General features: G+C 37.6%; 1 protein-coding gene across 11 annotated transcripts in view; it reads right to left on the bottom strand.

The window, feature by feature from the left end:
* Positions 1–23,129, bottom strand: part of FOXP1 (forkhead box P1) — a 657,906-nt gene that overhangs the window by 424,518 nt on the left and 210,259 nt on the right. For all 11 annotated transcript variants that reach the window (XM_081937955.1, XM_081937944.1, XM_081937964.1 and 8 more), the window contains one exon: positions 12,656–12,764. The gene's annotated coding sequence lies outside the window, so the exon portion shown is untranslated. The remainder of the gene's footprint in view (positions 1–12,655; positions 12,765–23,129) is intronic.

Here is a 23,129-nt window from a genome sequence, read left to right as displayed (position 1 = left end):
TGATGGGACTTAAAATCACAACAGCCATTTCAAAACAGTGGCTGAGCTTTTCCGAACTTGGCATATGTAAAATGGCAAGCAAGATTAAATAGTAGATATAGTCTTATCATGGCAGCGAACTTTTCTATTGATGAAAGCAAGCTTTCTGGTCTCTGCTACACATGTGCGGGGGTGGGGCACGTGGGGAGAGTGCATGCATGCACGGGGGTCTGAGGGGCACACAAGCATGTATGGCCCATTTTGGGTTCCAGAAAGCTGCAGGTTGGCCTACTAGGCCCAAAGCAGGGTGTGGGGGTGCGGTTCTCTCCCCCCTGCCCTGTTTTTGGCCCCCGGAGGCTGCAGGAAGGCCTACCAGGCCCAAAACGGGGCACAAAAGCAGTCATGCATTCTTGCGTGGGGAGCAGGGGGAGCGCGGGGGTCGCACAGGGGCAGGGCGCAGAGGGTGTCATGCGCTTTCGGCACGCATCAACAAAAGGTTAGCTATCACTGCACTAGTTGGTAGGACAAAGTTACAATGTTCTGTATTACTTTGCTGCTACTGATCAAAGACCAGATACATTAGCTCTATCAAACATTTGCTATAATGATTGTAATTAATGAGAATCAGAAGACAAACTTGCCATATAGTCCAATCTTAGACATTGGAAATAGCTTCCCAATAGATATTATTTCAAATATTGGTCAAAATGAAAGATGGTTTCCTATGTTGATACTGTTAGAAGTAGTTTACATGTTTAGTTTTTTTTAATCACGTATCTGTCTCACTCTACTGTTAAGGAGCTCAGCCAACCAATTTCAACTTCCATTAAGGTAAAGGTTCCCCTTGCCCATATGTGCTAGTCGTTCCTGACTCTAGGGGGGGTGCTCATCTCCGTTTCAAAGCCAAAGAGCCAGCGGTGTCCAAAGACATCTCTGTGGTCATGTGGCCGGCATGAACACCAAAGGTGCACAGAACGCTGTTACCTTCCTACCAAAGGTGGCCCCTATTTTTCTACTTGCATTTTTACATGCTTTCAAACTACTACGTTGGCAGAAGTTGGGACAAGTAACGGGGGCTCACTCCGTTATGCGGCGCTAGGGATTTGAACCGCCAAACTGCCGACCATTCTGATTGACAAGCTCAGCATCCTAACCACTGAGCCACCTCATCCCTATCCATTATATCCTGCTAAATGTTTTCAAGGTTATAACATGGCTAAACAGAAGCTGTGTGCTATTCTACTGCACTAAATACAATGTTTACACCATTACACTCTTTCTAGTATATAGAGAAACTTTAAGCTATTTATGTGCATTTCAGAGATAGCAGAATCAGCCACCAATTGACTGTCTCATTTTCTGAGGAAAGAGATTTCAAATCTCTGACCTGCAAAGATCACAGAACTGACTACTGAAAGAAGGAAAATTAGTTCTGAAGTCCTTTCTCACTTGATAAACTTTATCATGTTCGGAAAAGTCTTCAGTGCCTCGAAGAGAAGTACAAGATAACTGTAAATATTATTCTAAGTGAAATATGCACATATGAATCAGTTATAAGACATAATGTTTTGCTTATGCATTTACAAATAATTTCGTTCTTTTTTTCAGTACTATAGTACTAAATTCCCCAAATTTCCAGACTATGTCTCTTCTGTTTACATGGAAGTTAATTTTTTTTTATTTTTATTTTCTTCGAATTTCTAGACCGCCCCCTCTCCCGAAAAGGACTCGGGGCAGTGTACAGTCCACACAACAAACAATAAGTATCAAATACAAATATAAATACAGATATAAATACACATAAGGAGGAGGTTAAAAATTTAAAAAGAACTGTACGGAAGAATATAAATCTGGTTCTAAAAACACTAATATCAGTTAAATTTAAAACCATACCCTATAAATAACCAGGTAAGAATATGTTTCCAGGAGGTAACAGTTGTCACAATTATAATTATGCCAGGCCAGCTAATCAAAACAGGTGAGTCTTCAATTTTTGTCGGAAGGAGCGGAAGTCTGTGGTGGTTCTGATATCGGGGGGGAGGTCATTCCAGAGGGTTGGGCCCATCACAGAGAAGGCCCTACTCCTTGGCGTCGCCCGCTGGCATTGCCTAGTGGACGGCACCTGAAGAAGCCCCTCCCTGTGAGAGCGGATTGGCCGCAGGGATGTATGTGGGAGGATGCGATCCCGCAAGTAACTAGGTCCTGTGCCATGGAGCGCTTTAAAGATGGTAATCAGGACCTTGAAACGCACCCGAAAAACTACAGGTAGCCAGTGCAGCTCGCGCAGGAGAGGTGTTACATGGGAGTATCTAGAGCTCCCCATGACAACCCGTGCGGCCGCGTTCTGGACTAGCTGCAGTCTCTGGGCGCGTCCCAAGGGAAGCCCCATGTAGACAGCGTTACAGTAGTCTAGGCGAGACATCACCAGCGCATGAGTGACTGTGTGTAGGGCATCCCGATCCAGAAGGGGGCGCAATTGGCGCACCAGGCGAACCTGGTGGAATGCCCCCCTTGCCACGGCTGCCACATGGTCATCCATTGACAGCCGGGCATCTAGGAGGACGCCCAAATTGCGCGCCCGTTCCACAGGGGGCAATTGCTCGCCCCCTATGGCCAGCGATGGGGTCAGCTGGCTGAACCGAGGCGCCGGTAGCCACAGCCACTCAGTCTTGGAGGGGTTGAGTTTGAGTCTGCTGTCCCCCATCCAGACCCCGACGGCTTCCAAACACCGGGACATCACTTCAACAGCCTCGTTGGGGTGGCTCGGAGTTGAAATGTACAGCTGAGTGTCGTCAGCGTACAGATGGTATTCAACCCCAAAACCACGGATGATCTCGCCCAGCGGCTTCACATATGTATTGAACAGAAGGGGCGAGAGGACCGACCCCTGCGGCACTCCACAAGAGAGTGGCCTCAGGGTCGATCTCTGCCCCCCCCGTCAACACATATTGCATCCGGCCGGAGAGGTAGGAGCCGAACCACCGCAAAACGGTGCCTCCGACTCCCATCCCCTCCAGCCGGCGCAGTAGGATACCATGGTCGATGGTATCAAAAGCCGCTGAGAGGTCTAATAGGACCAGGATAGAGGAATAACCTCTATCTCTGGCCCTCCAGAGATCATCGACCAACGCGACCAAGGCTGTCTCTGTGCTGTGTCCGGGTCGGAAGCCAGACTGGCGTGGGTCTAGATAGTCGGATTCATCAAGGTGATGTGGAAATTGCTGCGCCACCACATTCTCAACAACCTTCGCCAGAAAGGGAAGGTTGGAGACTGGACGATAATTAGCTAGCTCCATTGGGTCAAGCGAAGACCTCTTGAGTAAGGGCCTCACCACCGCCTCTTTCAAGGCAGATGGTAAGGATCCCTCCCCCAACGAGGCATTCACCAGGCCCAGAAGCCAGCCTCGTGTCACCTCCCAGGATGCCAGTACCAACCAGGAGGGACATGGGTCCAATGAACATGTGGTGGGTCGTAGCCGTCCACGCAACCTGTCTAAATCCTCGGGGGCAACAGAGTCAAACTCCTCCCAGAGTGGATTCACAAGACTTGCTGTTGACGGCCCGTCCAGACCACTGGAGGGGGCCCATCCGCTTCGGATCTGAGCGACTTTGTTCTGTAGATATTCTCCAAACTCCTCTGCTCTTCCCTGTAAGGGTGCCCCCCGCGTCTCCTGAACCAAGAGGGAGCGGGTCACCCTAAACAGGGCGGCAGGGCGGTTATCCGCAGACGCAATAAGAGCGGCGCAATGTCTACGTTTGGCCGCTCTCAATGCCACAAGGTAGGTCCGTAAATAGGCTCTTACCTGTGTTCGGTCAGACTCGGAGCGTGAGGACCTCCACCTGCTCTCTAGACGTCTTCTATGGCGCTTCATCACCCTGAGCTCCTCGGTATACCAAGGTGCCCGGGTGAGTCGCTGCCGTAGGAGAGGTCGCAAAGGCGCAACCCGGTCCAAGGCCCCAGCCGTTGCCCTATTCCAGGCGGCCACTAGGTCCTCCGACCGAGCGCGGGTCAGGGCTACAGGTAATGGCCCAAGCTCCATCTGGAACCTATCTGGTTCCATCAGGCGCTTGGGGCGGTACCAGCTTGGACGAACTGGCTCCGCCTCCTCGCGGTGGGGGGTAGCGCCAGGGAAGTCTAGCCGGAGACATGAGTGATCTGACCATGACAGGGGTGTAATATCTAAATCCCCTATTCCCAGATCACTCGTCCACTGCTCAGATACAAAAACAAGGTCCAGTGTGTGACCACCTTCGTGTGTGGGGCCCTGAATTAGTTGGGTCAGGCCCATGGCTGTCATGGAAGCCATGAACTCCCGAGCTACCTCGGATGCTGCTCCCGTCGACGGCAGGTTGAAGTCCCCCATAACTATTTATATGAAATAAATTTTATCAGCCAGAATTACAGCTGGCAAAAGACAATAGATTACCTGATGTATCAACTTGGTTTCTTTGTTTGAAGAGACAAAAGCACACATCAATTTATTATTTTTCTACAATCCTGTAGTGTTATAATGAGAATCTATAGAAAAGTGAGCTTATTTTATTATTTTGTTTATCCTTGTCATTCAGGTCATCTCTTTCTTATGTCTTCTACTTCTTGTTTAGTTGCTTGCATTTATTCTGAAAAAGTATTAAGAAGTCTTAGTGTGCTTTGTGGATTGTTAAGAACCACTCTCCATTGTTACAATCTTTGCAGAATGGTTGGCCTCGGCCTTTGTATGAAGAGATACAGATGTGTCTGTTCTGAATAATCACCTTTGGTCAGTGGAAAGGGAAGGAAGCAATGTTGGACTGGTTTGTTTCAAGAGAAATATTCTGATATAGTAATGTTTAAAAGGGGCACAAAGAAGAAAGCATACCTGTTACATGTATATAAATGAAGTAAAAATGTAATTAGGCTAAATCATAACAAACCTTTTTAATGCTACCATAGCTAGAAATTAGCCACCCACTAAATTCGGAAATTAAATAGAATGAGCCATAAACGATATTAACAAACTATATGATTATTTTCTCTGCAAGATGGATCTCCCACGATGAACATTTTTTTGCAAAAGGATTTGATGCTTTCAATAGTTTGGGCTGAGTATTACTTAAGAGAATGGAACTATTTCCATTTTGTGCATCTGGAAAGGAAATTCACAATTCATTCCCTTTTCAGTAAGGACCTTGGCAACAAAGTAGCAGTAGTTAACCAAGCTGACATCACACTATGACACAAATAAGTAGCAGATGTAATAAATAAAATCAACTATAAATCTATTAGATGCAAATGTGTAACAACTATTATCTCTTTTTAATACTCTGTTTTAATAAACCATTAGAAAGATCTTGCCTTTGATCATAAAGTGGCAAATGAAATTAAATAGCAATGTATTCACTTATTAACATGTCTGCATGCTCTTTCTCTCTTTCCTATTTAATGAAAAACTTTTGCATGAACTTTTAAAGGCTGTTAATAAATATTTTGGAGGTTGTTCTGTATATTAACATAATGAATTTTGGCAAAAAATAATAATATCTTTGAACTAACAGACCACAAAACTCCACAGAACTTAATAGCAAGTTTCATTCAATAGCTGCATTCATTTCCTGATCTGATTTTATCCTAATTTTTGAATATTCGTGGAGCTCTATTTTAAAGAAAATATTAAAAAGTAAATAAGACACATTTGAACAAATTTATAGGTAGTTTAAGCACTGATTGCCAAAAAAATAAAGGTTAATGCTCCTGGCTTAAAAATAAACTGTACAGAAATCTGTAAGATTTTCAAGAAACCCTATCGAACTAATTATATTGGCAAGTACAATTTCTTCCTGTTGTTACTTAAGAGAATTTTTTAAAAAGAAGTGAAATCAATCATGGCAAAATGGTCACACACCCACACAAAATTTCTTCCTTGACAAAAATATCAAATATGTAAAATAAAACACCACAAAGAGAAACATAGTATTAAAAATAACACAATTATTTATTTATTTTTTTAAAAACCCTCCAATACATTGACAGCACTGAGTATATTTTTATGTCTCTGGAAGCATATAAAGTGAAATCTACAAATAACATAGTAACTACAGCTGTTAAATGCTGGCATTTGGTCTTTTTCTCCATTTGCAAAAAACAAACTCAAAAGAAGTTCCTAATCTGTTTCTTCAAACCGAAGAAATGTGGAAAAAGGCCATCCTGCCAGTGGAAACATTCAAAATCAGAAAGCTCATGCTGAGGTTTGTTGCCGAGGCAGCGAACGGTCTAAAAAGGAACTTCTGCCAACTCAAATACTGTTTGCTTTCACACCCAAGAACAAACGGTGTGCGTGGCGGAGGCTTCCTCAGGGCTTAGTGCAGCTGGACCAGGCTGAATAAAGGTAACTAATGTCACAGCTACTGTAAATTTGTTCTCATTTTTCTATCAGTAAGTCAGATTCAATGGAAATTAAAGAGTGTGCTTCTCAGAGCTTTCAACTTCCCACAAAGACAGACGAAACCTTCTGCAGCTGCAAGCCCCCCTTTTTTTAAAAGCAAGATTTTTAAAGAAACAGCAATGACCCAAAGAGCTACCATCTATTCCTTCATGAGTGAATTGCTCAGGAAGATCAAGCTAATTCATAATGGATTTGGGTATTCCAATGCAATGTGCGACTTTCTGAAGATGGAAATGCTGAAGAACTGCAGTCTTCGTTATAACCTAACAAACTAGAGATATCAAACTCTGCCAAAACAGACATTATTATGGGGAGGGTTCAGCTCTGTGAAAGAACTGGCTCCGTCTCCCATCTCCACCATTTTCTAGGACACAGCAAATCTGAGCCAAAAGAGTGAGTTTTACTCTGCTGAGTGGTTAAAGTAAGGTGAAGAAGTTCGCTGCCACAGGAAAAGGCTGCCATGCATAGATATTTAAAAAGTATGACTGTGAAAATAAACAATACTGAACCTTAAGAAAATGCCACCCATCTAAGTATTTAAGAAATAATACAGAGGCTATACCAGAAAAGCAAAATTACGATATGAAATGTACCTGAATTATATTTTATTTAGTGGAAGAAGAATACTTTTACAATTAAACTGTGGTCCCAATCCAATGTAATAGTAGCCTCATCTATTATTTCTCTTGGAAATCATGACTTCTTTGGAAACATAATATAGGCGGGAATGAATGAAAGAACCCTCCATCAAGGGGAGGGGGGGAAAAACCCTTAAATGTTATCAAATCTTTTTTTCTAGCCAGCTGGCACATCCAGAATCAAACACAGTTAATCATTTTAAGGAAGAATCCTTTTTCAAAGCAGAAAATCACACTATTTATTCCAAAACTCCTACTCGATACTATTTTTTTTTTCAGAGTACGAGTGCCTAGCACAACATACTCAAATGGCATGAGACATAAATATATGTTTATAAAGGAAACCACAAATCTGCAGCAACGAGGAATTTTAATCTTTATCTGACTATCCCAGATATATGCTCAAACAAGGTTTCTATACATTTTAAAATACCACCTAGACTGATTACATATGCTCAAGTATAGCCTTGACATGTTAACAGCTACAGGCTTCCAAGCACTATTTTTTTTTAATTTACAGTTTACATAACCAGATTAAAGCATGTCAAACTAAACATTTAGCAATAATAATTTCTCCTTCTGAATCATAAAGAACTAGGGGAAAATCCCTATAGTTCTTTGAAAAATGTAATTTCGTAATTTAGAAACCATGTTTTCTCCAAGTGCTTCTCTAATAACTGTGCGGTGTTGCTTATTTCTTTCATCACTTCCTACCTTGTCTGGTTGCTGGTGAAAAACCAACCAGGAAGCCACAAGCACACACTTCAGCCTCTCGCTTTTTCAGGCCACAATTCTCCAATGTTAGGTTGCTGCCAATGTCCTTGCAAATCAATGTAAAACAGGCCACAAGGTTCACGTTAACTGCAGAGTGTTACTACACTGAACATCTGGTCATGAATGAATGGATTGCCCACTAACACTCTGTACTGGGAAGCTGATGAAAAATTCAACATTTTCCTTGTTGGCACAGTTGTTTTGGAGAATTCTCTAGAGCTTCCTGAATTATATGAAGAAAATTTCACTGCAGCAATCTATATCTGTGAGAACAGCTGGTGTTGAAAGGGATCTGCTGCTCTCTGCGTGCTGGGGGACCTCATGTTGGATCATGATACTTTTGCTACATTTGTCCTTGAAAACTTAGCCCTACCTTTCTGGTAGCAGTTAAACAAAGTGACAGCAATGGTTCTTAACAGTTGCCTTCAGCACAGCAGGAAGGAGAATAAATAGTAGGAAAAGAAGATCTTGTACAGCTTGATGGTCATATTCAGAATTTTATAGGAGTTCCTATAATGGTAGAAAAATTTTCCTGGTAGAATTAAGATTTTAAAAAGAAAAGGCTCCGTGATAAGTAAAACAGTGCATGTTTCATCCTTCAAATATGGTTTTAGTCAGCGCTCTTTTTCCTTAATTTCAGTGCCAATATTCAGTCATCTTTATCCTATAAGTGAAAATCAGCTTCTCTTTTAAATACTTGAAGAATTACAAGAAAAATGTTGCACACCACTGAACATCAGAGCATCTTGAGTACAATCAATCTCTTTATTACATGGAATGCTTTATTAAGTTAAATCACTCAAAAGCTTTGAAAGCAGAACTATTAATTTCATCTGGAACGAATAACAAGCCACAAAACTGTACTTTAAAAAAGAATTGCTTTCTTGATAGGACAATAAATAAGCCATACACTGGGTTTTTTCTCTCTCTGTTCTCTCTCTCTCTCTCTATGTGTCTCTCTATCTCTATGTGTGTCTCTGACTCTGTCTCTCTCTCTCTCTCTTAAAGGAAGTGGTAAACTTAAGTCATGCTAAATTTAGGCTATTATCTATGCAGCATAAATTTCACTTCTGTGTATAAATGCTAACTTGCATATTTCTCCATGGTAACTAAACTATGATTAAAACAACAGTGAAACCAGCCTTCAAAACCACCTGTTTAAATAGGAACAATCTAATTTACAAAAAAAAATAGAAAAAGTAAAATAAAAACCTAAATTTTAGACATGTCATGGGAATTTAAATCTAATTTTCCCTAATTGAGAGCCTTCATTTCCATGATCTAATTGTAAAGTACATGGTTTGGGTTGGAATCATTCTTCTTTTAAAATCATGCAATTCCTTCACATATTGTTAACAGAAGTAGTATTTTAAGATTAGAAAATAGGACTTTAATAAGCCTTTCCAAAAAGGAAATTATTTTGCTCCTTGAAAGGATTAATTTACCTGGAAAGTATCTATTTTTATAATATGGCAAAAATTAAGGAAATCAAAATCCTGTAACTAAAATTCTCATTAATTATGGTAAGACACCTTCAAAGCCTGTCTTTTTACTAAGATATCTTTGTTTTTCCTAATGGAGAAATTGATCGCTTTTAGGGATCATATTAAGTAAAGATAGTCAACATATGATATGAACTAGTATAATTACAGTACTCAAATGTTGAATATTTTAATAGAAACACTAAATATATGTGTGCTTAATATCTTAATACATGTAATAATAAAATATATTATCTATGATCTGAAACACACAAATCAATTTATAGTGCATAACTGCAGACACCCAATACAAAATTTTACTGGAATTTAAAAACTTGCTATTTTGTCTGGATCTCATTGTTATAATTTTCATATATCATTAAAAAGTTAAAAAGGTTTAGCTGCAATATTGTATCATAAAGACTTACAAAATGTAATTTAATTTTAAATTTCAAAGGTTTATTTTCCTTCATTTACATCACACCATTTCTGCAATAACAATGTATATGGCTGTAATATTTAGCCAGTCAATCTTTATAATAGCACTAGGAAATATTCTGGGTGAAACTAATTAATACAGTGCACTTCCTGGCAAGTGGGAACTTGAATGCTAAACTTGTAGGTCTTCCTTTAGTCTAGAAGAGTACTTCAAAGTAGTTGTTGATAGATAGCATATGTAATAATATATCCTCAAAATGGTGCACAGCTATTGTTTACACAAAGTTCTTTTATTATGCCATACATTACTTTAGATGTTATATAGTAAATCAATCAATAGCTAGATTTTAATAAAGCCATGATTCCAGAAGGATATATGTTTCCAAAATACTGAAACTTTAAACTATGACTTCCAACAATTTTCTGAGATCATGGACCTTTTGGGGCAGGCAGTAGAATGTCAATCACAATAACTGCAATGGAAGAAACCATGATTCACCACTCCTGGCCTTGTTTCTTCTGGGATTTTTGGAACAATTTAATATCTTTAATTACTGTAGTCCTATTACCATTGTAGTATTAGCCTCTGGGATCTGGTATGCAAGCAGTATAAATCAAGGTTCATTCTCTGAAAATCTATCTGTCTTTCCATGGATGTTTGCAATTCCTTCTTTGTCAATGAACATTGTCAGAGTTGATTTATTTAGCATATGGCAAATATGTCAGAGCTGAATGTGGATGCTACTTGATATAAAGAGAGTCTAAGTAGACAAACACCATTAAAGTTTTGCTCTGATTTTGTTTAATTCATACAATCATTCAATGTTCCATTAGCTAGTACGGAAAATAAATTCCCCTCCACCATCAGTACAATTACAACAAGTAGTCCTTGACTTATAACCAGTTGCTTAAAGACAGTTCAAAATTATAACAGGGCCAGAACACGTACCTTATGCCAGTAAAGCATTTTTGGCTGTTAAGATACCATACCCATCCCCCACAGTCACATGACCGCACTTTGGGTGATTGGTAACCCGTTCATTTTTATAACCAGTTGCAGCATTTCATGGTCACATGACTGCAACTCGTGACATTTGGAGGGGGTCTGGCATTTTTTGCCAATTTCCACAGAAAATGCCTATTCTGGAGAATAAGAGAACATTTATGACCAGTATTTTCATTTAACATGAATGTGTCTTGACTTAATGATGATGATTCATTTCATGATCCCCACATAAAAGGTAATAAAATCAGATCCGCTCACATGGGTGCTTCAACTTATAACTATAGTGTCTTACGAGCAACAATCCAGTCCTAATTGTGGTCCTAAGTCAAAAGCTATGACCGCAAGCAAACACTATCTGTTCTTGATCACCAGTTTCAACTGATTATTTCAGGCCTTAGTGCAACAGTTCTATAGAGTTAAGTTAACTTCATCGAGTTAAATTTTAACATAAGAGTTAAGATTTTGACTTGGGAATTCCTAAAATGTTAAATGTCATTCATTCTGTTATATGTTTCAGACTACTGATATTCTACAGAATTCACTTTAAGAAACAGTTATTATTTCCTTCAATGACTAAATTTTGCAGATCCTAAGACAAGAAACAATGTCTAACCATGACAATATGAAGTTCTTGTTAGGGTTTTTTTCTGCAAGATATAATGGCTATAGCACTTAGATTTATATATTGTTCTATAGTACTTTAAATTACTCTCTGCGCTGTTTACAATATCAGCATATTTCCCACAACAATCTGGATCTTCATTTTACCAAGAAGGTAAAATTTTACCAAGAAGGTAAAATGAAGAGTAAATTACCTCTTTACTCAGAAGGATGGAAGATTGAGTCAACCTTGAGCTGGTCAGGATTCAATTCCTGCCACTAGGCAGATTGCCTGCAATACTGCATTCTAACCACTGTGCCACCACAGTTCCTAATGCCTGATAAACTTCACTTTTTGACCTGTGGGCCTAAATACCATTTTTCTAAACATCCAGAAGGTCATCAAGTTGCTTTTCAGAAAATGTAAGATGAACATGGACTCTGTCTTTTTTGGTGAAAATGGCTTATTTCTACTGACACATGACATACATTGCTTTTCTGATAACGCAGCCATAAATACTGAGTGCATTTGAGAGAGAATTGGAAATATGTAGGTGCTGTTCTGAAGTTCTTTGTGTCAAGTTTAACCTGCACTATAGTGCAAATCATTGAAAGATGCATGACTCTGCACTGATAAAGTATCAGTTTTAGAAATGGTGGCATCTAAGCTTATGGGTATCAATTGCTTTTATTGTAAGGCCTTCAGAAATTTCTTCTGAATTGGGGATAGTGTGCTCTAGAATCTTCATTTATGTAATGTGGTGAAGGGAGCCTAGGTTTGTCAGATTTATATAGGAAAATGTTGGCTTAAGTCATGACTGATTGTCCAATAAAGTTCTTCAGTTATTCAATTGGTGTATTTCCACTTGTAGCAAGGAAGGCAGTGGTTTCAAGTTACATGCTGTCAACCTAGTTTATGAAATAAATGAAACAACTCCCAAACTTTGCTATTATTGTTCACTTAGATTCCTTTTACATAATAGTTGTCCTACATAAAGCTGTCACAACTGTCAGAGGTAAACCAATGCAAAAAAGTAAAACATAAAAAGGGGGGGGACACTTTTACCATGGAATTGCATTATGCTCTCAATTACAGTGGTATAGCTTTCCTGATTACCTAAAGTTGCTATTATAACATTAGAGAATCCCTACTATAAAATATCACACCCAGATTAATCATACCCTCATTACTGAAAATTAAGCATTTATTTGGGCTCATTATGATTAATATCTCTAAAATAATTGCCATGAAAATACACATCCTTCCTTCCTCCTGAGCCACATTTATACTTTAAAGTAAAATATACAAATACTTACAGTCACAGTGGGGTTTTAAGCATGAGAGGATCCAAGTTTAACCATGTAAACTGCATAGTAAATATATGCAAGTTGAAACAAGTTGCTCAACCTCGGTGTTTTTCTTCACCTATTTAAAATAAAAAGCAAGAACTGAATGTCAGTGCTACAAAATAATGTTGCTGATGTCATCAGATGGGTCTACTTTTATTCACTTAATAAAAAATTCTATCCATGAGAAAAGAAAAAATAGGCATTCAAATTCTGTCAGCCATTATTACATTCCCCCAGAGTATATTTCTTTTTAGTAGTTTTAAATAACTAAGAACTAGTAACTTTATTGTACAATCATTTTATGGTAATATTCTAAACATCTCATTTTTATGTAGATTTCTTAGAATGCAAGGAATATCTTAATCAAATAAATCACTATGCAAATAATATATCAAAATTACGTACTGCTGAAAACCACATTTCTTCTAAGAGTTAAACCAAAAGTCAAAGGTTTTTTTCATGGTGGTTTTATTTCTAATTTTGATCACAGGTCACTAGAAAATTATAGTGTGTAAAACTGGCCAATGTAAAAAGATCTATGAAAATCATAGCAACATAACCACTTCCTATTTGTTTCAATGGGGCAAATGAAAGGAAGCTTCCTCAAAAATTGTGCCCCTTACCATTATGGTTTAGTTCCAAGATCCCCCTTGCAATTGATATAACCATTTTGAAAAAATCAATCACTTTGGAAGCAGATGCAAGCCTGTTACACTAATTAAACTTTGTTTTGCACCAGAGTATGCATTTGCAGTGTGTGTACAGTATGTAAATTATACAAATTACAAGAAAAGTTGATTAGCGTAATTCAAATCTCAGTGCAGTTACTAAATTTAACAATGAATACAAATTATACTCAATCAGCTCATTTCTATATGTTAACTGTACAGCGTGTATCACCAGATTCAGAGTAACATGAAATAAAAACTAAAGAAGACTGCTAAATTGGAGATTATTTAGAGGAATGTGAAGATGAAGTCAGGAGGGTATTTTTTTTTAAAGAAAAAAAAATGGAACTCCTAATAAATAGTCCTCAGCTTATGACCAAAATTGGAACTGCAGTTTCCATTGCTAATTGTTAAATGAGTCACATTCAATTTTATGACACTTTTTGGCACGGTCGTTAAGTGAATCCAATTCCCCCCCCCCCCCCTTTGACTTTGTTTCTCAGAAGTCTCCTACAAAGACAGCAAATGGAAATTGCATGACCCTGGAAATGCTGGAATCTGGTTCCCACAAGCACCTGAATTATGTCACTGTGGGATGCTGGCATGGTCATAAATGTAAGAATTTGTCATCAGTTACTTTTTCAGCAACATCACAACCTTGAACAGTTAAACAAATGGTCATAAATCCAGGACTACCTGTACTGTTTTAATTAATTATAATGCCTTCAATAACTTTTGTATAGAAGCCAATTAAAGTATTCAGTTCCAAGACTATTCAAATCCTTCACTGATACAACTCCAATGATGGTGAGGCAACACATATTCATCCGGAATAAAATCTGGAACATTATGGAAATTTATGACTTGTAAATTCTTTTCTGACATCTATAGTAATGTGTTTTTTTAAAAAAATAAAAACTGAATCTAGTGCTTGAAAACAGAGCACTACACATTGTTGCCATACATTGACAAACATTTAAAAAGTAATGCATTTGTCTTAGAAATTATTAGAAATGCTACTTTTGCACAGTAAACAGTGCTATTACACTAGGAAGAAATAAAATGAGATGAAAGAAGCATATATCTAAACTCACCTTAATGTTTATTTGTTGATTATTTTAAGTTTAGTTGTATATATTCAATTATTTAACCAATGCAATTATAATTTTAAGATAATTTAAATTCTATTTATTTACTGTTTTTTTTAAATTTTCTACCCAGTGTCCTTCACATTTTCTTCTTTATGTAGTCATTCATTTTCTTTAAATGTTCTACACTAAAGGTATAATTTTGCACCTGAGTGTAGGACAAGAAACAATGGATGGAAACTAATCAAGGAGAGAAGCAACTTAGAACTAAGTAGAAATTTCCTGACAGAACAATTAATCAGTGGAACAACTTGCCTCCAGAAGTTGGGAATGCTCCAACACTGGGAATTTTTAATAAGATGTTGGATAACCATTTGTCTGAAGTGGTGTAGGGTTTCCTACCTAAGCAGGGGGTTGGACTAGAAGACCTCCAAGGTCCCTTCCAACTCTGTTACCTTATCCTATCCTAATTGTCATAAGAAATTCTTATTAAGAAAAATGCTGGATGTTGCTTCTAAATTGTCATTTGTGGTGACCTCCATTAATATGTGAATAAGTGTAACAGTGGCCACAGAATTGATGGCACATGGCAGTTTAAATCAGGATGACTGAATGGATCACAAATAAGGCTCAGCAATAAACTCAGTGGCCCAATCTAAATAAATGAATTTTCACTCCCACCACAAACAATAGAACAAGTTAATTGTATGATCTTTGGCTTGTTAAAAAGAAAACAATAAACGATCTAATTTAGAGGGTGTTTGCAAGGTTAAGCCAAGAGAAAGAGAGTTAAGTATTCTGTAGAGAAAGATTGCTATTTAAATTGCGGGAAAAAATGATAGTAAATTAATTTTGACATATTCCAAAGACCATATTAGCTTACTGTAGCATAAACAAAAAATAAGAGCTGTTATATCTCATAAACCATCCTTCACAATCTTTTTCAGCTGTATTGTACTTCAATTCTTACTGTCCTCAGTCGGAATGACAGTCATCCTTGATATGGCTTCAAATGATAGAGATATAATCAAAGACATCTGGAGAGCATCAAATTGGAAAAGGCTTTTATAAACTAACAAGCTTTCATAGACTAAAGTCTACTTCATCATACTCAACACCAGCAACTGATGTTCGATGAAGTGGAATATCTGACCTATAAAAATGAATATTGCAATAAATTGGTTACTTCTTAAGGTATCACTGAGTACCAGTTTAAGATTAATGGAGTGGATATATAAAATTGCATAACGAAACACACAAATAAATAAATTTCAGGATCTGAATTTTTAATGACAGAATTGGGAACTGTAAAGGACTAGTCACAAAACCTTGCCAGACAACAAAAAGGCTTCAAAGCAATTTAACGTGAAATCACATCTACTTCAAATTATAATCACAATGGTTAGGCAGTTGCATATAATTGAAAGAATAGTGTAAGAAAATGATCCCTGGCTATTGCCTATGTTGTGCCTGAAGATAATGGGGGTTAACCTCCAGGTTCACGCCCCAGTTCCCTTTCCTTAAAATACTGCCATTTTGTGGGTCCTTGGAAGTATGCCTTTTCCACTGCATCCTCTGTCTTATGGAATAGTCTATCCCGGAGATCCAACATATCCCCTCTGTTTTAGGTCCCAGAAGAGCTGCCCTTCTCAACATGTTTGGATAGGGTAAAATTAGATTTGGAAAAGAATATTGGGATATATTGGATGGTTGTAGTGCCTACTTTTTAATTTTTTGTTTTACTGGTTTGTGTGTGTGTGTGTGTGTGTGTGTGTGTGTGTGTGTGTATGGATGGACGGACGGACGGATAGATTGTAAGCTGCCCACATCTTGGCTTTAAGGATGGTGGTTGTACAAGTGTTCTAAATAAATAAAAACTTTTGGGACACTCCAGATTGCTTGCCCCAATGCAGACATCCTATTGTTTTCAGTGTTAATTTTTTCCCCTTCAAACAGCTGAAATATCCAACCACTGCAGAAGCAACTGAATAGGATACATTGAAGTGCTCGTATTTATCTGAAACCATGTAGGATTATAAAATGGGTTCTTGTAGAACTATCATCCCAAAGGGGTATCCGGTCAACTCTGACAGGATACTGAAGAAGCTTCTTGGATAAGAAGCAAGACATCTTCAAAGAAAAAACAAGAGAGTCCAGGTGCCTCCTGAAAAAGCACCTGTCAGCCTCTGCTACGCCTGACAGCATCTTTGGGACCACCATGAATTGGCTGACTGAGAATCTCTACATACTGTATAACAATTAATTCTTTGAATCAAGAGTTCCAAAAACCAAAGGTTATGCTTCTACTATAATGTCCACAGCAATTGTGAGAAGAAGCTATAGTGTGTGATGTGAGTATGACCTAAACATACAACACACACAACTTCAACACATCTGTTTATTTTTCTTTAAAAGTGTTCTGGTACCTTGTATTGTACTCCATAACAGAAACTCAGTGCATCACACTTAAAATATACTGGGTATTTTTTGACTTTTTTCTAAATTTGATAAACTCTCTGAATTGATAGTCTCCGTGTTCTGAAGGAGACTTAAAACAAGTCAGGCTATTCGTCTCTTTAACTGAAATGTAACTACAATGATTGGCAGCTGCTCCTGGGGTTTCAAAGTAGACCTAGTTCCTTCAGCATGCAAAGCAGAGATTACAGCTCTATTATGCTTCATGAAAAATTAGGATTCATTCTGTAGAGTAGAAAATAATTCAGTGGATAAATGACAAGATGACTGAGCAACAGCACGTAGACTTATATACCACTTCACAGTGCTTTTACAGCCCCCTCTAAGCGGCTTACAGAGTCAGCATGTTGCCCCTAACAATCTGGGCCCTCATTTTACCGATCTTGGAAGGATGGAAAGCTGAGACAACATTGAGCCAGTGAGAATCAAACTCCTGACACTGAGCAGTCAGTTAGCCTGCAATACTGCATTCTAACCATCGTGCCACCACACATCAAAAAGATAAAGTGACAGTTGGAAGGGATCTTGGAGGACATCTAGTCCAACCTGCTGCTCACACAGGAGACCTGTACTAGGGATTCGAACCGACAAACTGCTGACCTTTCTGATCGACAAGCTCAGTGTCTTAGCCACTGAGCCATCTAGTCAGGATTATAGCCACCTAATCAGGTATATTCCTTTTTTTCCAATTAGAAACCCAAGGATTCAAACAGTACCTGTATATTTCCAGCTAAGATCCTCAGCTAAGGTTTAAATACAAAGAATGCTATACAAGTTTTTTTTATTTAAAAAAAAACAGCCTTACTCAATCATTATGCAAACTAGCTATGCAGCTCACTTTGTATAAACGTGACCAATTTAGGTCACGTTACATCTGTTAGAAGGAAAGTTTTTTGCACTTTCAGCCTTACATGCATTGGTATTTCTTTAACCCAGGCTGTAAGTTATCAGAATCAAGGCTTATCTGAAAACAAGCTTGTGTCAGCTAAATGTGCAATATCCTAGAGATATTAGTGCCCAATAGAATGATGTCTTAAGATGGTGACTATTATTTGAGCAAGGCTGGCAGTATCTGGGTTAATATGGATATCACTTGTGTGATATATTCAGAAAGCACAGCTCCTGAATGGAACTAGAAACCATTAGTGAGCCAGATAACAGACAACAAATATATGCTTAATCCAGACAATACAGAAATGTTCTTGATCAATCAAAAGATCAAGGAATTTAATGTACTGTTTAAGTCCTCAGAACTTGTTGAAATGGGTGATATAGAAGCAATGAGGAAAATGGGATGGGACAGGACAGGACAGAAGAGAAATTATGTCAACAGATTCATATATTTTCTGACTATTCCTGAGTATCTTATTCATTCATTCATTCACTCACTCACTCACTCACTCACTCACTCACTCACACACACACACACATACACACACACACACTTTGAGACAATTAGATATCACTAGTATAAAATGTGATTATACAGAACTGCTTTGTTTCAAATCTTTTGATATTGTAGTAAATTCAGAATGGTCTAGACTACTACGTATATAAGGTAATAGCTAGAATTCTTTGGTTATCAGCCTAATGCAGGGAAAATTCAGAGTGCTGGTGGTTATTTCTTAGAAAGTCATAATGACATAGGTCCAAACTATTTGAAAGACTGTGTTTTCTCATTAAGAAAATGTTCAGTAACATCTCAGATAGAGGATTTTCTGATATTACCACAATCAGGGGAATATTTTGGTGAACCATGACACAATACTTTTTCTGAAGTTTTTCCAGGGATTCTGCAACTGAAGGTTCATTACCTTCTACAACTAGACAAACACATTCTCAGTTATACAACTGCCAAACCAAAAGTTGGTTTGCTTAATGAAACAGATTTTAATGACTGGCAAGCAAATACTGTTACTGAAATAATCTTCAGAGTTATCATGTAAGATATACATATGCATGTCCAAGGAAAGGTTAGATAGCCATCTGTTGGGGATGTTTAATTTGAATTCCTGAACAGAATGAAAGGTTAGATTCAACGACCTTCATGGCCTCTTTTGACTATGATTCCTAGCAATAACTGTGTCAGTGACAAAAAACTGGTGCCTATAATGTTCAGATACTTCATTCCTATTTCACATTACTCAATTAAGGTTTTTTTTTTCCCTGAGAAAAAAAGCTTTTAACAACCACATCTGTTCTTTAATAAATCACTGTACTTTGTCTTCCTGCCAAAACTCCTCCTTTATCTAACTTACATCTTCATGAGGAGATAGGAAATCACATATTACAGTGGCGACAAACAATTGTAATTATGTCATTAGTAGCCATTTAGACTACAAAAGTTCTCAAAAAGGAAATATAATGAACAATAAGAAATATAGGATAATACATTGATCACAGTTATAATCCGCTTTTTACTTCACAAGTGTAAAAAGCTGGCATAATTCATGGGCACAGCAGGCAATAATAGTATATCACTTTATGAACTATGCAGCTATTTTATTCCCCCAGCTACTTTAAAATAAAAAAGCTCTTAATAGCTTGATTTAGACATAAAAGTTATTTATGATGCTTCATTGATTATAATATTTACTTCTTGAACTTTCAATTGAAGCAATTCTTTCTGAGATACTAACACAAACCACATTATCAAAGACCTCTCAAGAAAGAACATTTATACTGCTCAAAAGTGAAACAGAAATGTTGGTATAGCTTAGGAATTCAGGGTTTCCCTCAATGGTAAAATCAGAAAATAAAGGGCATATACAACTAATGGTTCCCAGTTTTTGAATCTCTCTTTTCAAAGAGACCTAACAAGCTGCTGAGACTGCATGATACAAAGTTTTATGGTCAGAACTTCAGAATAGTTCAGGTGACTAGACCCTTGTATTAGATTCAGTGAAGGCAGAATTGATCAGGTTTCTGAAAATAATATAGAAAAACATTCAACATTTTTTTAAAAAATTTAATTGTTTACCTTATACATGGACTTTCCAATCAAAATACTACTACAAGTGGTAGTATTTTACTTTGTTTACTACTGTATCACTCTATTCGAAGCTTTACAAACTTTTTAAGAAATTACTTGAAAATTAATAGTATATTTTTGTCTTTGGAAATCTATTTCTTCAGAGGATTTCAGGCTGTATCAAGAGTGCTACTTAAAACTGAAAATGCATTAAAGGAGAATATAACTGACAGTTACAATTGCATTAAAAGATATATAATTCAAAGAATCAATATTCTTTATGTGAGAACTGTCAACAATGCATTTTGAAATGCGATATGTCAGAGAAATAAAACTCAATATACTACTGTAAATTAAATACACACAATACATTTTCTTATGCGCTCTTATGCAGTTTACATGTAAGAAGGCTATTTTTAAAATTGTACAAATTGAGGCTTTGTTTTATTTTAAAATACTGTTCCAATAATAAGACTTTGACTAGTGCACAAGAAAATTACATTTAAAAAAAACCACAACATCCTACCCCAATAAAAGCAATATACATGGTTTTGCCACAATCATGCTAGAGAAAAAACACCATGAAACAAGAAGTTTTTCTGTTCTATTTAATGTTATGACATCTATGTATGCAAAAATTGTGCACTAACCATAGACACCATTCTAAAGGACTATTTCCAACTATGAAAGGGTGTCCAGAAATGTAGTCACTTTTGTATAGTTGCAGCTACCGTAAAAAGGCTGTGTGAAGGATGTGACATGCAAGACTGGTCCAACCATATGCACTGAGAAATTGCAAAAAGCTAGTCTGTCACAAACATACTTAAAATGGAGCCACTGTTATGTGGCACTTTGGAAATCAGATTCCCCTCAGTAACAATGAACGCAAGTATATGTCTGAATCATTGATATGCCACATATAATTTGTACAAATCAACCTGTTTCTTATCTAGGAGTTTATCACAATTATATATGACATCATGTAAAACAACAATGTTTAATGAAAAGAATTTCCTGCCGTCACGTTTTGATCATTGATTTTCACTGTGACATGTTTCATAAAGAGTTAACTGTCAAAAAAGGGAAAAAAGCCACATCAATTCAAATCCAACGGTGTTCTTAGGAATTTCTCTAAAATAAATACTGAATTGACTAAATTGTATGTCTGTTCAAGTGTAAAAATTTTCTGTTAGTTTGTTTCTCCTCTCTTTTTAAACAAATCTACTTCCTGTGTTCCAAAGGATGAAAATTAATAACCTTCTAACTTGGATCATCTAGTAACCTAGAAAAACACTATTTGTAGTTTCACCAAAAACAAATCATGTTACTAATACAGCAATAAAAAGTCAAAAATGAGCCTCAGACTTTAAAAGAATCCCTCCCTTTCAACCCTATAATCTTAAATGTTACTGTGAAATCTGAAAACATTTGTCCCAAACCCCAAATGCCAGATCCTTTCTATAATTATCTTTTCTATTTTTAGCTCCTAAAATGATTTTTAAGGCTTAGGGAATCTTCTATAAAGGCTACATCCCATCCATTCTTAACCACATATTATTAATAGTATTACCATATTCTGTTTTAAGAAATATGTGTTCCCCGAGAGTGAAGGAGCATATTGCTTCTCAATAGAGTATTGGATGCAATGGCTCATTACTGATGTCATGCTATAAACAGCTATAAAAAGGAAGGCCACACTTGGATATTTCCCATTATCTTTGATGCACGTTACTATCATTTAATGTGCAAGGCAAAAGGATCACAGTCATGTAAATATTCCTGTAAGAATTATCCCCTCACTGCAATTCAAATACTTTGTTAGATGCTTTTTACAGCATTCTGTATATATCCATTCTTTACATTATTTAAAGGTTTCCTTTGAGGACCTCAGCTGGATCACAGTCCTTTTCTTCCTGTCAGGAAAGGGAGCAGTCAAGCAGTGATCTTGCTTTCTATCGCTGATTCGTTTCCCTGAGACAGCATTAGATGTTATTAGAATGGATACCAGCAGAGTGTAGTTAAAAAGTCTGACAGTGCCCCCATTACAAAGCCATTTTTCTTTAAAAGGGTTTTGTAAATTGGCAAAGCTAATGACTTAATAAGGAAAAAAATATACTTTACAACCTTCCTTCTTTTAAAAAAATTCTTCCTAGCAAATAAATAGACCAAAAGAAATAATAATAATAATTTTTTAAAAATCTCAAGGTAAAGCTTAGGTTAGCGACTTGCCTATTTTTCCTTCATGTCATTAAACTATTAAGCGAAATCCACTCTCATCAGAATCCATCGATGTGGGTTTTTAAACAGTGATTTCCTCATTACATGTGACATTTAGCACCATATTCTGGAAGTTAATTAATAAAAATTATAACAGCAGTGACCTAGAATAGACAGATATAAAGTAATTCCTGATAAAAGAACAAAGCACTTTTGTTTAATATAGACATAGAAGAAAAATAGACCTTCTATGCGCTTTTTCTAGGGCCTTGGCATCTTTTTCGAATGATGGTGATTGGGACTGGATACAGTATTCCAAATGTGGCCTCACCTGTGCAGTAGAGAGTGGAACTGTTATTTTCCTGTAGATACTATCGCTCTGCTGATGCAGTCTCGGATGGTATTAGGACAATTTGCCCTGGCCAACTCTTTGCAGGACAACTGGCTGCGGGACAATGCATTGCTGTATTAGTCATTTCATTCAGTTACTTTTATTTTTGTTGAAATTATTGTAACTCTTATATTTTTAACAAACTTTTGCATTTGTTGAATTGTCTTGCGGTGAGTGGCCAATTGGTCACAGTGGGTTGTCCGTGGCAAGTTAGTTGTGGCGAGTTGCCCGTTCTGACTTATGATTGCAATGGCTGTTTTGGCAGCTGCAGCACACTGCCTAAGCCGTGGTCCACCAGGACACCGAGATTCCTCTCACAGTTACTGCTGTTGTGACAAGTGCTGCGTCAGAGGTGGTATTCAGGCAAACCGGTAGCAGTGGAGGCGGGAGGCTCCGCCCACACATTATCACGGACGCTCTGTGCATCCTGCGCATGTGCAGAAGTGTCGCGTACGTGTGAAGCATGTGTGCACACGTGCGCGCTCCCAGTTCCGAACCAGTAGCAAAGGTAAAAGGAAACCATTACTGTACTGCGTATCCTGTAACTGTGTATCTGGTTATTCCTGCACAAGTACTTTTCTTGACACTGAACTGCATCAGGTTCTTTTCCTTCTTTTATTTTACATGAAAC

The sequence above is a fragment of the Natrix helvetica genome (assembly GCF_964273705.1).
Source record: "Natrix helvetica genome assembly, chromosome: 1".
Classification (NCBI taxonomy): Eukaryota; Metazoa; Chordata; class Lepidosauria; order Squamata; family Natricidae; genus Natrix; species Natrix helvetica.
Note: the sequence above shows the minus strand (reverse complement) of the source record. Positions and strands in the feature narration are given on the sequence as shown.